The sequence below is a fragment of the Temnothorax nylanderi genome, unplaced genomic scaffold (assembly GCF_030848795.1).
Source record: "Temnothorax nylanderi isolate EJ_2023f unplaced genomic scaffold, tnyl_v1.0 TNYL_tig0139_pilon, whole genome shotgun sequence".
Lineage (NCBI taxonomy): Eukaryota > Metazoa > Arthropoda > Insecta > Hymenoptera > Formicidae > Temnothorax > Temnothorax nylanderi.
The window spans coordinates 190347-205949 of record NW_027249201.1 but is presented as its reverse complement, the minus strand read 5'-3'; the positions used below and the strand labels follow the sequence as shown (position 1 = coordinate 205949).

The window sequence follows — 15603 nt, the reverse complement described above, 5'->3', positions numbered from 1 at the left end:
ATAATTGTAAACTACAAAACATATTGTACGTAACAGTTACATTGTTGAATAGAAAATTATAACATGTATTAAGGTTATTACTCTTTGTTACTGTTTGCTGGGACATTTACTGATTTAATCAGCTTGCATTACTGATTTTGCTGTTCAAAGTCACTGTTTCCAGTAGTCCAATATTACTGAGTAAAACAGTCAATATTACTGATTTAATCAGCTCACATTACTGATTTTGCTGCTCCAAGTCACTGTTTCTAGTAGTCCAATATTACTGATTGAAACAGTCAATATTAATAACTAATTCTTTCAGTGAAATGTCACTGATTCTCAGTGGTATACTTATAACTGCTTCAATCAATGACTATTTACTGTTTCCCAGTGAAAATACACTGATTCTCTTTTAGAGAGTACGTTGTACAACAAAAAATGGCTCGTTTATAATATATGTATATCGGTTTTTCTTCGTTAATTTTTCAATAACTCACCCACTGCGGACTCTATCATCTATGAGAATTATGTCTTTAGTTCGAGCTATAATATCACTTCTCCGAAGCGTCGGCGTCGGCTCTAAAAAGATTTTATATCGCGCTCGAAGAAAATAAAGGACGGTGGTTTGGACAGGGCGGAAGTGTTTTCTACAGATCTCCGATAATTCGCGGCGCCGCGCGCTGGCCGTGATGACGGTAGTAAATCCTCCCGTCCCAGATCTCGCAACACGCATTTTCTCCTCGAATTAGTGACACGGAAAACATGGTGGTTCGACAGCCGCATCGAGAGATCCGCGATATAGCTGGAAAACAAGCGTAAGAGCGCGGGGAATCGGAGAATATATTTATAGCCGCCTCGAGCTATTAAGATAATTTATCGGGGCCATTACCGAACAAACGAGAGCATTAATCTATTCTAGCTTCATAAAGAGAACTTCGTCGACGATTTTGTAGCCCGCGCGCCAAACGAGCACTTCGGAGTAAATTGATGGATCCCCCTGACCTGGCGGCTGAGGACCCTCTGTAAATTGCTCGTAAATTTTTATTTATTCCGCCGCAAATAAAACCCTCGAGAGAAAGAGAGAGAGAGAGGGAGGGAGGGCCTCGCCTCAGTGTTTCTTCTTTTTCTTCGCCGCCGCGTTGCGTCGCGCCGCGCCGCGCCGATGTCGTCATTCGCCGACTCCTAATAGCGCCGGTGATTTTCGAGGATCGTAATTTTTAATCGGCACCGGCTCGCCGATATCTCGGCTTCGCAATCTTTCGATATTTACACTTTCTGCTTTAGGCGCGTGTGCTAACTTTATCTGATAAATTTACAATGTTGATCGTAAATTCATCATTGTGAGATTCAGATTCTCGGCATTCTCCCATGATGATATTACATTCGTTTTACGGCTGTTTATTAACTGTCAAGGGAAAAGGATAGTTTTCGGAACGTTTTATAAGTGCACTACCGCGATCCGAAGTGTTATTTTATGCAAATATTTTTTTATTTGGAAATGGCATGCAAGAATTTTTAGCAAGCGTTTTATTTCTCGCTTGTGACGTCACGATCTCACATAATGGCTGAAAGAGCCCAGGAGCCTTAATTGAGATAAAATAAATATGTAAACGCATCTGAAAAATGAATTTGCAATAGAATATCGTCTGGTATAAATAAAAAAACTATTTCGCTATTGAACATCTGCGGCACTTCAACCTCAACAAATAGAGAAATATCACACAGTGTATTTTCCAATGACTCAGATGAGGCGAGGTGTCGAGCGATTCTCGACATTTCCGATCTCTCTACTGCCGCCGAACTCGAGAGCACAAAGCGAACGTCGTGCGCGAATCGATAACTCGTATCATCCCCTTGCAATAAGCGCGCGTACATGCAACGGCTTGTCTAAGGGAGCGGGAACGTGGTCGGCGACGCCGGAAAGGATCGCGTTGAATCCCGGTGGCGTGACGGGCCGCCTACTCGCGGTCGGGCCCGCATTGATCAAAGCGGCAATTACTGTCATCGTAATATTACTCGGGACGTTACTCACGACCGGGCCAGGGTACGTAGGGACCAACATCACCTCCGCCTTAAACGTTGCGCGCCGTATAAGCCACGCGGCCGGCGCGGCGGTTGGTTGTGGCCCGCGTAATAATTTCCCGGAATTGCGTTTGATGTGGCGGGGCGTTATTAGTTTTCCATGGAAGCGTCGGCAATTTTTCATGTCGCTCGCCCTCTGACCGGGCCGGCCGAGCGGCTATGATTTGTCGGTTTTACACTCGAGCGCTGACGGACGGTCGGACGAACAAGTTATTACGAAAGAAGCCGGATAGAAAAGAAGCATGTTCTCCGGTATATCTTCTCAGTAACGTCGTTTGTTTCTATCTAGCCTCGAAAATTTTTCTATTCTCGAGGCCACCTGGCTTTTTAGGATGTATTCAAGGTGTTAACCTATGTTAAACATTTACACATTGACTTCCTTGTCAACACTTCTTGTGATTTGAGGAACAAGCGTGAAATCAGATAGGGTAAGACGGTAGCTGGCGGCAAACACGGAGAACCGTTGACACGAGGCGATAAATTCGATGCACTTTCGGAGGGCCGAGGCGAAGGGAGCGAGCCGAGTCAAGCGGTCGGTCAATAAATGTCAGAAAACGGAGAAAGGGGACCTCGGTCACGGTGCGGTTTTGTGAAATTCTTAGTGGGTTAAGGCTGAAAGCTGCGCCTAATAATGACTTGGCTGCTCGGGGGTCAAACGCATAAAAACAGGGCGAAGATTTATGACGCGCAAGCCCGCGCTCAGCGTGATGCTGGATACCCATACCGTGAACTAGAACTGGATATAATGGGAATGTCAAGTCCGAGGACTTCGGAGCATTTACGGCGGTTAATGCTGCAAAATGAGCATCGGCAGTGCTGGGTCCTGCGTCCAAGATGACGACCAACAGGTATGAATTGATTTTTGCCGATCATTGCTCGACACATCGTCTATCAATCGCGCGGAAGACTATTCCCAACTATGCACAAGCAACGAGAAAGATTCATTATTTCCTCATTTCTTTGAACCCAAGTCTATAATGCAGCATTCACAGAATGCCCAGTTTGAATGCTCCGTCCTTCGCTTTTATCCTCGTCCTTGTTTAAAATATCCTTAAAAGAAAATCGAGGACAACTACGAGTCCGAGAATGATGCCTTACCTTTACGCATCACAATTCACTGATCAGAATACGATACTTCCGCTACCAATGGACTTTTTTTCCGTAGAGCTCGCACTTGGACGGCGGGTTCTCGCGACCTTCGACGGAATCTCCCGTTGTTCGGGTCGGATACCTGGGACACGAGGATGTGTGGGAGGTCTTTATTCGTCGTCGAACGGGAGGAGGAGGAGGAGGAGGAGGAGGAGGAGGACTCGCACGCAGAAGAGGCAAGAAGAAGCAAGACCTCTCATGTGTACCCACGGGATATCCTCGAGCGGGGGTGCGGGGGTGCTATTCGCCTATAAAGCCAAGGGAGACGGAGCGAGAAAGAGGGAGAGCTCCATCTATTTTCGCCTCCCTGTTCCAAGCAGAAGCGGGATGATTTATGCGGAGCGGGTGCCGCGGCGCGGCTCCGCGCCGCGGGAGAATTCTCGCTTTCAGCTCCGCACCCAGCCGTGTCGTCGGGGTGGCGGAGTGTGCCCGTTGCCTTCGCTCTCGCACGCTCTCTCTTTCTCTCCTTTCCCAACATCGGCACGAGGACCGCGATACGTCTTTCTCGGATGACGTGCAACTACCGGCCGTCGTTCTTTTCACGTTTCCTTTTTTTTCCTCCGCCGGTCCTTTGCCGAACGTTTCCGCGGGAGGGCAAGCTAATCATAGAGCGACCACAAGAGAACAGACTGAGTTATATGCGTTTCGAATGAACGACACGCGAACTCGGGGTAGGCACCTCGCCCGCAATTTGTTAGCGAGCCAACGAAATCAAGTTACGATGTACAATTCAAACTCTATCCGAGAAAATCTGACGCGTTTACTTTCGACGAGAGAGTTATAGATGTATTTTACTCCCCAACATATAGTATAGAAATATTTTTTAACTTGTACTTCCAACGTGATAATGTAGAAGCTCGCATTGTCAATTTTGCTGCAACGAAATGTAACGTATTGAACAAATTACTAACGTTCGCAAAGATACATTGGCATTCTCCAACGTAGCAGAGACTAAGGTATCGATGTGCCGATTCGATATGCAAAGTGCTTTTCGTATAATGATGGATTGGTCGTTACCGGCGGTCGCGGTTAAATCAAGGCGAAACGTGTACGCCGCGACTACCGCACCGTTACGGATATCATCGGAGGAGAAGCGCTCCAAATTACCTTCGATGAGCAGATCGGCAACAAAGGTACGTGTTTTGCTTCTTCATCCGGGCTCCATTTATCTCCGCGCGCACAATACGACCCGGATTTGACACATCTATCAGCGTACAATGCTTAGCCCGGGCCCGCCCCATTCTTTGCTCTCCTCTCCTCGACGGCTGCCGCCGTCGCCGATTACTCGACGGAACAGGCTTCTAACGCACCTCTAGATTTCTCCAGGCGCGAAAAATCCTGGAAGGAGGAAAAATATGACTGATATTTCCCGGCACATCGCCCCAGCGATGTAATTGCTCTTTTTATTCACCGCGCCCTTCTGTCCGCTGACCTGGAATTATCGGATCCCGAGATGTGATACATCTGACACGATGGATGGCCGAGAAGACACGTGAGAAGATCCAACGCGAGCACGTAACATGCTCGTTGCATGCCGCGATGATGGTCGCTCGAGGTACGAAGTCATTATCGTGAGACTCGCTTTTGAGAGGTTTCTATGGAAAGAACCACTGACAGAGGCGATTACCACGACAGCCGTCGACTTTATCGGACGAGTACACGCGAGATACACCGAGCCGAGCCGAGGCGGAGGAAAGGCCTGTAAATTAACGATTGTAGAGGCTGCCGTGGGTCAAAGCGAGCCGCTAAGCCGTTGAATCGTCATTATCGCTCTCGCGAGTGGTGACGCTGATAGATGCCGCCTCTAAATGATGATGGATGGCTCGTATAACTGTCGCAATATACCGGCTACCCGATGAGCTTCGTATCTTGATTTACTGCCTGCACGTTCGCCATTTTGCAATTCCGCGTACGCATAAGTTTCGCGCTGCCATTATCGCCGGATCTCTCTTTTAATTCCTTATGAAAAGAGTAATAAATGAGATTGCAGTGACGTCAATGCACTCACGGGGAATTCTGTGGAAGACGCTCCTTGATCCGGTTCGATATAAGATATTAGTAATAAATCAGTAACAAATTTAATGTCGTAACAAATTTATCCCGCGTTATTGTATATTAGAAATTGTTCTAATGACCCGATGACGTCATGTAGCAGACGTTGAACTAAATAGATTACTGCCTTTTTTTTATAACTCTATAACCGGGAAAATTTATTGATAGCAATCATAAACTGTTTTAATTTATAAGCAAACATAATTTATCAGGTGAATATACAACAGTCAGAAAAATTACAGCAAAAAAGAATATAACAAGAAAATAGATACAATTTTTCTTTTACATGCCGAGATGTGTTATTTTAGCGATAACGCGGGATAACATTTTATTTTATAGATTCGATAACAATTTTATCGCTTTAATATCTTATCAATTTATTTAATCAAATATTACGCACGAGTGGCAGCTTTATTTGCTCTATATAGTTTCTATTTCTATTTTGATTATAAAGTATCGAGTGATAAAGTATCGAGTCTGACGTCTAGTTTTTTTCAACCTCTCGTACTTACAGAGATCTCGAGATTATTCTTATTTATCAGTAAAAAAGATTAACAGATAACGCTGACATTATTGCATAATCGAATGTTACAAACTTTGCTTTATAATTCCTGTTCTAAAGATAAGATTAATCGATGATTAAATATAAAACTGAAAGTTATATATATGTGTGTGTGTGTATATATGCACATATGCATATACACACATAGGATATTACATTTATCGTTGAAAGCGCACTACCTCGTGCTGTCATAACAGCATAATAAATGAATTTATATTTCGATCTCGATGAGCGAAGATATAAATATACAGTGTAATTGAAATTATTTCATATTTATCACATCTATTTTAAGTGTTTGATGAAATATACAGTCGTCGAGCGTATGCATTGCAACGTGTTTTGAGGAATTTTGAGCAAACACCGCTAAATTTGTAGTGTCAAAAATGATTTAAATTATACACTGAGAAAAAAGTTGTTAATTTGATATTTTAACTAAATATTTTCAACTGATTATTACTTTTTTAATTAAAATATTTATGTATTTAAATTAAATACGACATATTAAATCTAACATGATGTAATTTGACTTAAATACTTAAATATTTCAATTAAAAAAATAATTAGTTGAAAATATTTAGTCAAGTTAACAACTTTTTTTTTCTCAGTGTACTCAATTTGAGTCATTTTTAACTATTCCTATAGATCGCCACTGCTCCTACTCAATATGTCGTTAATTTAACTAAAACAATGTTAAATTTAACCAAATCAATGGAGAGGTTAAAATAATAAATTTCGACACACGTGATAGATAAAAATAACAAAATGTTATTTAACTCAAGATACTGGTTTAAATTTCATCCTTTAATATTTAACAGTGAAGATAATGAACTTTAGATATAGTTTAATAATAAACGAGAGCTTTCTAGTCTATCGCCGTTGAAGGTTCACAATCAGTCTGATCTACGCGTGTGGATGCCAGTCGCTACCAGATCTCCGTACCCTTCCCAGCCTCTTTTCATTTACTCGCGGCTCATCCACACCGCGGTCGCGGGAACATCGTTCATCACCCTGATGCATCCGGCCTCCATAATGCTCGACAACGGTGCGGTAGATATTTCCTCCTCCTAAATTAACGCCTTGTCATTAACAGGCCATTTCAGACCACTGCAGTAGTGCCGGTCGTGACCGGTTCCAAAAACTCCGTTTCAGTTCTCGCTTCGACATGTCGGGTTGGGTTTTAGGTTTTTTTTACAGACAATTCAATCGGTTCGAAAAATAACGCGCGAATAAAATTAGTGAGACTCGAGATAGACTTCTGCTAAACAATATTAAATATAGACCGAGAGAAGAGATATAAAACGAGTGATGAGATAAAAAGTAAAAACGTCGCAAGTTACAAGCTATTTTATCGAATACACGCCGCGGCGATGTTTGAAATGTGGAGAATCAGAAGCACCGTAGCTTTCGAATCACTTAACGTTTTAATCTTCCCTTCGTCTACGCGGCATTGTATCGGAACGTCAATAGCCAATTCTCGGAGCGAGAAGATCCACTCCCGCGAGAGGATGGAATGAGGTTTCGAGCGCAAATTAGCGTGGCGAACCGACTGCTGAATCAGTAAGAGAAACCGGCATTAGCTCTGACACCTTGTCGAGAGGGCAACGTGTTGCGAGTTATCTGCGCAAGTCACTCGCGTCTGGACCTGTTACTATCCGCCGGTGGCGTTACTCTCTCTTTACCGATTTATCGGTAGTAATAATTTATCGCGGCGGCGGCGGCGGCGAATCAGACAATGTAATGGCCTGGTGATCGATCGAGCCACCGTGATATGTCACGGCGAGATTAGCTGACACGTCAAAATGGACTCGCGTTTATCTCCTCAACCGAGGCAGCGGAATTGCGCATTGAGCATTTCCTCGAAACACCACGAATGTTCTTATCTCCGATGATTACCTCTCCGATCAATCTTTCAGGAAAGCAAAAGGATAAATTCTCACATGCAATTAGATGCACGATAAATGTTTGCAAGTCATTAAACGAGCCATCTTTATTACATATTACATAGTTACATTGTTGCTTACCTCAAATATACACATTACATATTATTTTTGTATAATATATATAGATGCATTATTTTCCTAACGATAACTTTTTCAATAATCATTAATATTTAGTATATTATACAATAAGCATATAATAAAACAACATTTGCGTAAAAGAAATAATTATTTTTTGCGTGATCAAGTGGAACTATATTGGAATCATTTTAATATTTCAGTAATTAAAGATTGACTAAATCAATCTGAACATGGAAATATCCAATCTTCTACAATCATAGTAAAAATGTATACTAGGATGTTTAAAGAATAATTAAAAATACGGTATAGGGGTTAACTGTAAGAAAATATGTTAGTTATATTATTTTGGATTTGTTGCGTCTAAATGATAAACACGACCGCCAGGATAGTCCAAGTGGCAAAGCGACGCTGATCGATAGGTAGCTGACGGGTAGTTGAGGGCTTGTCGAAGCCTTGACCCTGGTCTCGCCGTCGGCAGCTTTAATGCTAGCGGCTCGCAGAAGCCGATGCTCTTTTCGCCGTCCAGATCGAGGCTCAGCTGTCCGTTCAGATAGGAATCTGGCCGGGACTTAATGACGGCTCGTGACGGACGGGTATCGAAGCCGCCAAGTCGGCAGCAGCCAAGTCGTGGGGAAAAGAAAGAGTTAAACCGGCGGGAGGGGGGAAGCCGGCAGTCGGACGTGTCACATCTAACGGCGCCGCGAGATCTACGGCCTCGTTTTACCGAGCGCGTCGGATTCTTTTAGGGGTTCGGCGATGGTGACTCTCTTTCTATTGCACACGATGCACCGCGGGGCATAGTTAGAAACACGAGGTAGAAAATGGAATCGAGCGGGAACTGTGTGCGTGTGCGTGTGTTAAAATGTTAGGCGCGGGCATCGATATCTGAATTTGATCGACGTCTGTCTAGCGTCGAGTTTTCATTCTGACAATATCAGCACTTGTGCATCGTCAGATCACAACACAGCGCCGATGCTGTATACACCGAGACATACATCTATATTAGATATTAATTATATAACGTTTATTTGAATTGATTTATCGCTGTACGGACGCTTCATTCGATCATTTGCAATATCTGCATGAGCAATGACTATTCGATATTTGCTCGCGTAGATAATCAATCTTACAGTCGCTCATATCGCGTGCAGAATTTACAAATTCGTGTTAATATAAAAGAATGTAAATATTATAGATAATAGAATATTATAGATAAAGCAATACAAATTCTGAACTGCTGATACGCGACGAGATGAGAAGTTAAAGTCGAAAAATTACAGTACCTTCTTGGGGAAACGACAGGATATTATCCAGAGTGTCGATTTCCAAGATTTAAAGAAATCTCGGTGTATATCTGGGCAATAGAGCATAATGAAACCATTAGGCGACTGCGTCACGTAAGCGTGTAGGTCCGCTTGTTTCCCTTCTGCGACAGCGACAAAAGTCCAAAGTACCGCGTATACGGACGTAGCTTGCACTCTCGTCGGAGTGCAAGAAACCAGAAAAAAAAGGAAAGAGTGCCCGACGGGTGGAGGATGAAGAGTTCACTGTTGTGCGTACATACGTATATAAATTAACGAGACGAGAAGCGGCAATAAGTAGCGGTCTTGGTAGCGGATAGGAAATTCCAGTAGCAGGACTTGGAGGCAGGAGCGGATCAAAAGGCGCCGACCAGCTCGAAACGGCGGCGGTGCAGCAGTCAGACCTCCCCGCCTCCAGAATAGGCCGTAGGGAGAAGGTAATAGATTGCCCCTTTCTGACTTTTATTGTACCAGAAAAAGCTTGTCAGACGCAACAACATCGGGAGTTTCTCCCCGCGCTCTCTATTACGTATAGCACCGGGAATCGGGCGCCGACGAGCGGGGCACGGCGAGTAGGTGGAGCTACGTCAGAAAGGGCGGAAATGTGTACGGCAGGATTTACGGACATTTTTCGCGCACGCGAGATGTACTGATAAGCGGGCGCGAGGCCGCGGCCGCCTAACCCTCGGAGGAAAGGAGAGACGGAAAACAATAATACGATAATTTCTCGTTCGTGTGCAAAACAGGGCGTTTGTTCGGGGGAGGGATAGACGAGAATCGGCTTGATCGTCCATCGTCGAGGATTTAACGTAGCCGAAAATACGAGTCGTTTCGAACGTCGCTTCGAGGGGAAGCGACTGCGACCAGGAGACTCCTGTGTCTCCGATGGCGAGGCAACGACGACGAGGAGGAAAGGTAACGGGGTAACTTGTGAATCCTCCGGTACTCGTAACGTTTTCGCGAAGACAGGTGGGAGTTGCGGAGGTGGCCCTGACGTCTTTACGACGAGAATTCGTCTCTATAAAACTGTCCCGGTCTTCCTATACCGCGCCCTTTCCGTCGCCCGCCCCCTCGCCCTCGCTCCCGCGGACTTGCAGGCTCCGCCGTTGTAACGTTGATACAATGCGCACGACGGAAACTAAGAATAGCTAGGTATTATAGCCGCGTCGAGAAACGCGCGATAGAATAGCGCGTGTGCGAGACGCTCGTAACTAGCTGTAATATATTAAAGGATAGAAAGAATATTCCGCGTGTGACGTAAATGCTTGAACATTTTATCGAGACGGATGAATTATCATCAAAGTGTTAACTCTCGCTCGTCTTAAAATTTATTAGCCAGAACTTTATGATTGATTATAAAAAAAAAAAAGATAATTTACTTGAGATACGAGGTATTAGCATCTTAAATCTTGAAACATGATTTATTCGAGAATATCAAGTATTTTGAGTTAAACGATGGACGTCATTGACGTTCGACGAATTAAAACTTACGGATTTACATCCAGATTTATGTCATACAGCTGTCTCCCCTTCGTTAAAGCCTCTCCATAAAAGAACTCAGCGCGCCGTGTCCTCCTCCTTAATTTAAATCGTTTCATTAGCAATCGCGAGAAGAGCGAGAGAGAAGAGGGGAAGGGGGGATTTGTCGCGACGGAGAGAACTCGACAAGCATGCGCGACAAAAATTGCATGGGAGGCATCACTGTTAAATGTTAACAACTAGAGAATTCCAAAGGGGATGCGGTCCTTTGATGCCCCTGCGGAGAGTTCGCGAGGCACCGGGAGGTCCAGTGGAGCGCGGGAGCGCCTCGAGGGGGGGGGGACCAGGCACGGTTTAAGACACCATGTTCGCTTGCTAAGTAGCGGGTTTCTACCAACGCATCTACGCGTCTTCGGCTTCCGAGCGCGTTTCGTCTTTTCGCATTGCAGACAACGACGACGACCACGAAGAAGAGGAGGAGGAGGAGGACTGATGTCGGTTCGCTTTGCCGTGGCCCACGGCTGTTCGTCTACGTCTCGGCAGGATTGATGGCCCCCGTGCTACGTGCCCGACGTATCTACTTCTCTCCTTCGGTCCCCCGCGCCACCAGCGGTCACCGAGCCGATCGGAGTCATTCGAACATGTTACATTTATGGAATATCTCGAAATCTTCGTTTTTTCCCCCCCGCCGCGCCGACGACCGGCAATCGAGCGATTGTTCCCGTTCGCCATCTTCCGATCCGATCCGCCGGGTCTTTTATCTACCGGAACATCTGGTCTTTTGCGGTCGGGACGTAGCCGTGAAGAACCTGCCTAAGACGCTAGTAATTCGCTCTCGTGTGGCTCGCGTTATCGCAATTTCAATAAACTTTTTTTCTACAGATATATCACTATACTATAGCTGCCTAAACAGCGTCGATATCCTATAGATATTCATATAACGTCTATGGATATTCCGGACATGAAATATACATAAATGAATATCCATAGGATATCGTGTGCTGTTTGGGTGTGTAGCTTGTACGACACGAAAATACAGGTATTTTCGGTCAGCGAGCATTGCGTGTCACGAGGTCGACGTAACGCTCGGCAACGATTGGAAGGTGCCAAACGCATGCCCGCAAGAGAATCGCAAAGCGATACGATATTATCATGTTCGTATACATGTACGAACACTGACGAACGTCTCTGAAAGACGCGTTCCACGCCACTGAGGAGCCGGGCTTGTAGTTTTTCTGCCTGCTGTCCGATAATCGAACGAGCCGGGAACCCGCATTCCACGTGCGAGACAAGCGTGTCTCGAATCACTCGTCGCGATTCCTCGTCGGCGGAAAGAACGCCGCGTCGATCAAAGCGCTCGCAAGTTGAGAGAGAGAGAGAGAGAGAGAGAGAGAGAGAGAGAGAGAGAGAGAGAGAGAGAGAGAGAGAGAGGCGTTGGAAAAAGGCTCTAACCGCTAATGACGCTAAGAGACACTCATCTCTGCGGTCGAACCGTCTTGTAAATCTTTCCGTTGGTGCGTCTAGCCCGTCCAGCCTGTCGGGTTAGAGACGGGGTCCAGCTGAGCGCGTCATTGATTTAAGAGAAAGTCGGTAATTTAATTCAGTTATTAATTAATTAAGATTCAACGACGTGGGGATAAAACAGAAATAGCGACGTCGTTGACGCAGAGATATTCCTTTCCCTCCGTGTTTCGCGTACGTCTCTTCCATCATGCATTTCCATTTTCGCAAATGTCAACGAGCAATATAAAATACGCGAATAAATTCGCCAGAAATATTTATCAGACCGAGGACATAATCCCGCCGAGGAGATCCGTGTTTGTTGAATGAGAAACAACTACGGGTTCTCCTCCCGGCATAATAAATTCCACGGAAATTGCGTTATTTGGCAAAATGCATAACGAGTCTCGCACAAATCTTACGCTCCATCTGCATTTGTTTATCGGAGAACCATGCAGATGAATCTCGTAAATCCGTCAACATTTTTCGGTGATTTGCATCTTTCGGAGAACACTTGGCTCGTAATTCTACACGCCGATTCTACCGGGGGAGGGGGGGGGACTCTACAGCTGTTATCCATAATTCACAATCAGAGGAACTACATATTACCGCTAAGCCGCTAAAATCGGCCGTATCTTATAATTTCGATATTTATCTTCAGTCCCCCTCCTCGAAAGTGACTCGAGGGAGGGTAATGAGATGTGTGAGCCATTTATGTATGCCAAGCACTTTGCATACATGTCTCCGACGCGACATTCACGACCGGTAACCGGTATAATTATATCCGCGGGTCTTCATTATCGTATCATTACCAGACCTAACGTTACATTGTAACGCACAATCGTGTTAATTCGATCAGACGGGGCGACACGGTAGTTGGATTTCCAACTAGGGGAAACGGACGACGAATCTGCAAGTTCACCTCCTGCGGAGAGAGGAAGGGAGAGGTGCATTACATTAAAAAAAAAAAAAAAATCGACGACAAGATTTCACTGTGTACGCCACAATCGCGGAGGGATACTCGTGGTCTCCGCGGCACCACCGACTCCCCTCCCTCTGCCTCCCTTCCTCCCTGCCGCGTCGAGACGCGTCTCTTTGGAAAAGGGGCAGCACGTGCACCGTAAACCGAGCGTCTCACAAGCTGTCACTCCGTCGAAATTTGTGGCCGGTAAGCGGAAGAGGGACGACGAGAGACGGACGGGCGTTTCGAGCGGCCGTCAGATCGCGCGGAGACATGGTCAAGCGTGGCCAGGCGATCGGCGCTGACGCCAGACGGTCGACTGCTTGCGCGCGCGGTGCATTCGGTCGGTGCGCTCGGGGTCTCCCTGCACACGTCGCATGCTAAATATAAAAGCACCTCGCGGGCACACCACACCACCGCGGTTTGTATGCCTACGCCATCTTGCATGGAAGAGTCATTTGCGTTAGTCCTGCCCACAGAGGGCAGCCTGGCTCCGCCTCCGGTTGCCGGTTGTACATAAGCAGAACCATCTTTATTACCCTCGGGCACTAACCGTAAAGGAAACGAGCCGAAGACCGTCCGGTACGGGAGGGAGTGAGAGAGAGAGGCCCGATGCCGTAGATCGGCGTGGACGGGTAGACGAGCTATGCAGTGAAGGAGAAAGAGAGAAGGGTAGGGTAGGGTAGGGAGAGGGGGAGAGAGAGAGAGAGAGAGAGAGAGAGAGAGAGAGAGAGAGAGAGAGAGAGAGAGAGAGAGAGAGAGAGAGAGAGAGAGAGAGAGAGAGAGAGAGAGAGAGAGAGAGAGAGAGAGAGAGAGAGAGAGAGAAAGCCGCGGTACGTCTCTCCTCTCGAGATCGAGTGGCCGTTTCGTGGATCGGCTTGAAGAATTATGGTATAAAGTGGTGGGGCATGACGGTGCCGTAGGCATAGTTTGTCTTTATAACGTCTGCTCGGCCAAGGTGGAACTTCAAACGAGCCGCTGATGGTTTCAAGTGGCTGACCGGGGATATAAATTCACGGCCCACCTCGCTCGCCCGCTCGGCTCCTCGCTCTCACCATCTCTTTCCATCCGCGGGGGGAATCTTCACCAGCTTGTTCTCCTGCCCCCATGCCCTGCCTCTTCTACAATCTCTCTTTCTTTCGGTCCATTTTGCTTCTTCTCGCGCCGCAGAGAGTCGGGATTTCCTTCTCATCCGGTCCCGGCTTTCGTTCCTCGGCTTTGACCGAACATACCGAACGTAATCCGCATTTCTCTCCTCGCGAAGCGCATTTTAAATCTAATAAACTTTAATATTTATATCGCGGGAAAGGAAAGAGAAAGTAATATTTTTATATTTCGATCGCACGTCGAAGCGTGTCTCGTTACAATCATAAACTGAATATTAAAACTAAGTTGATGTGTAATAATATTAATATAAAAAAGGCCTACTTGAGAAGGCAACCGGTAGAGGAAGTTGGGGTACTTTGAGACACGTGGGCAACGTGAACCATCACTATATCTAGATTATTAAGTGTTACAACCTAGCGAACAGCAGAGTTATATTGGAATTACTAGCTGGCCCCCTAATCTAACGTATAAAGTGGCAGCGTGGCACAACGTGTCACAAAGTTAAAAATTAAAATGAAGATTTGGTGTGTATCGCTTGCAGCGTAAGGTTACTATATAAACTTTTATTTTACAGTTAATATACTTCACAGATTCTTAGCCGCTTTTTGTTGGATGTAAAACTAAACTGTAAAATGTAAAACTAAATGTAAAAAATAGAACTTTAATGTAGTCTATTTAGCAAGTGTCATATGGTGTACATTTTTATAGCGCGCGATAAAAAAGTAAAAATAGCGATATCGGATAATTTTGAGATAGTTGGTATAATATTTTTTATAAGTACTGCATTTTATATTCTATTGTTTTTTTCTTTCAGGATAATATTATGATGAGTGTACATTATAAGTACATATTATTGTGAGTAAAAAATTTTAAACATGTTACATATTTGTATGACATTGGTACAAAGACCACAAGAATTAAACTTTGTAATAAATTAGAATATAATAAATTAATAAATATATAATATATAATAATTGTTATATAGACTATTTCATTGTTAATATGCCTTAAAATACGAGAAAAATTATTCTTTTGCTAGATTAACCCTCAACTACGCTGGCTAAATCTGGCCTATACAACTACACCTGCGGGGTAGTTTTGTACCCCAAATTTTTACGCGTTCTCCTGGTGTGAGATGCTGACTGGCACTGAGAATAGATGGAAGCGGGGCAACGTCGTTTGTGCCATGCAAAAAATATTTGCGTAATTGTGTACGTTGGGGTACGTTTGTACCCCGCTAGTGTAGTTAAGGGTTAATAAAGTGTATCACCTTGCTCTCAACATGGTTTAAATTACCCTACAAAAATCTAGGGGAGACCGGGGTTAGTTGGTACGCTTTTCTTTAATGTTTTTTTTACATGTAACTAATAAATGGAATATAAGCCGCAAAAGAATTTTTCAATAGCCGCT

The 15603-nt window shown here is 44.9% G+C and overlaps 1 pseudogene; it reads right to left on the bottom strand.

Annotated features, from left to right (window-relative positions):
* Positions 1–7765: 7765 nt before the first annotated feature.
* On the bottom strand, positions 7766–13688 carry LOC139777117 (uncharacterized; annotated as a pseudogene).
* Positions 13689–15603: the final 1915 nt, after the last annotated feature.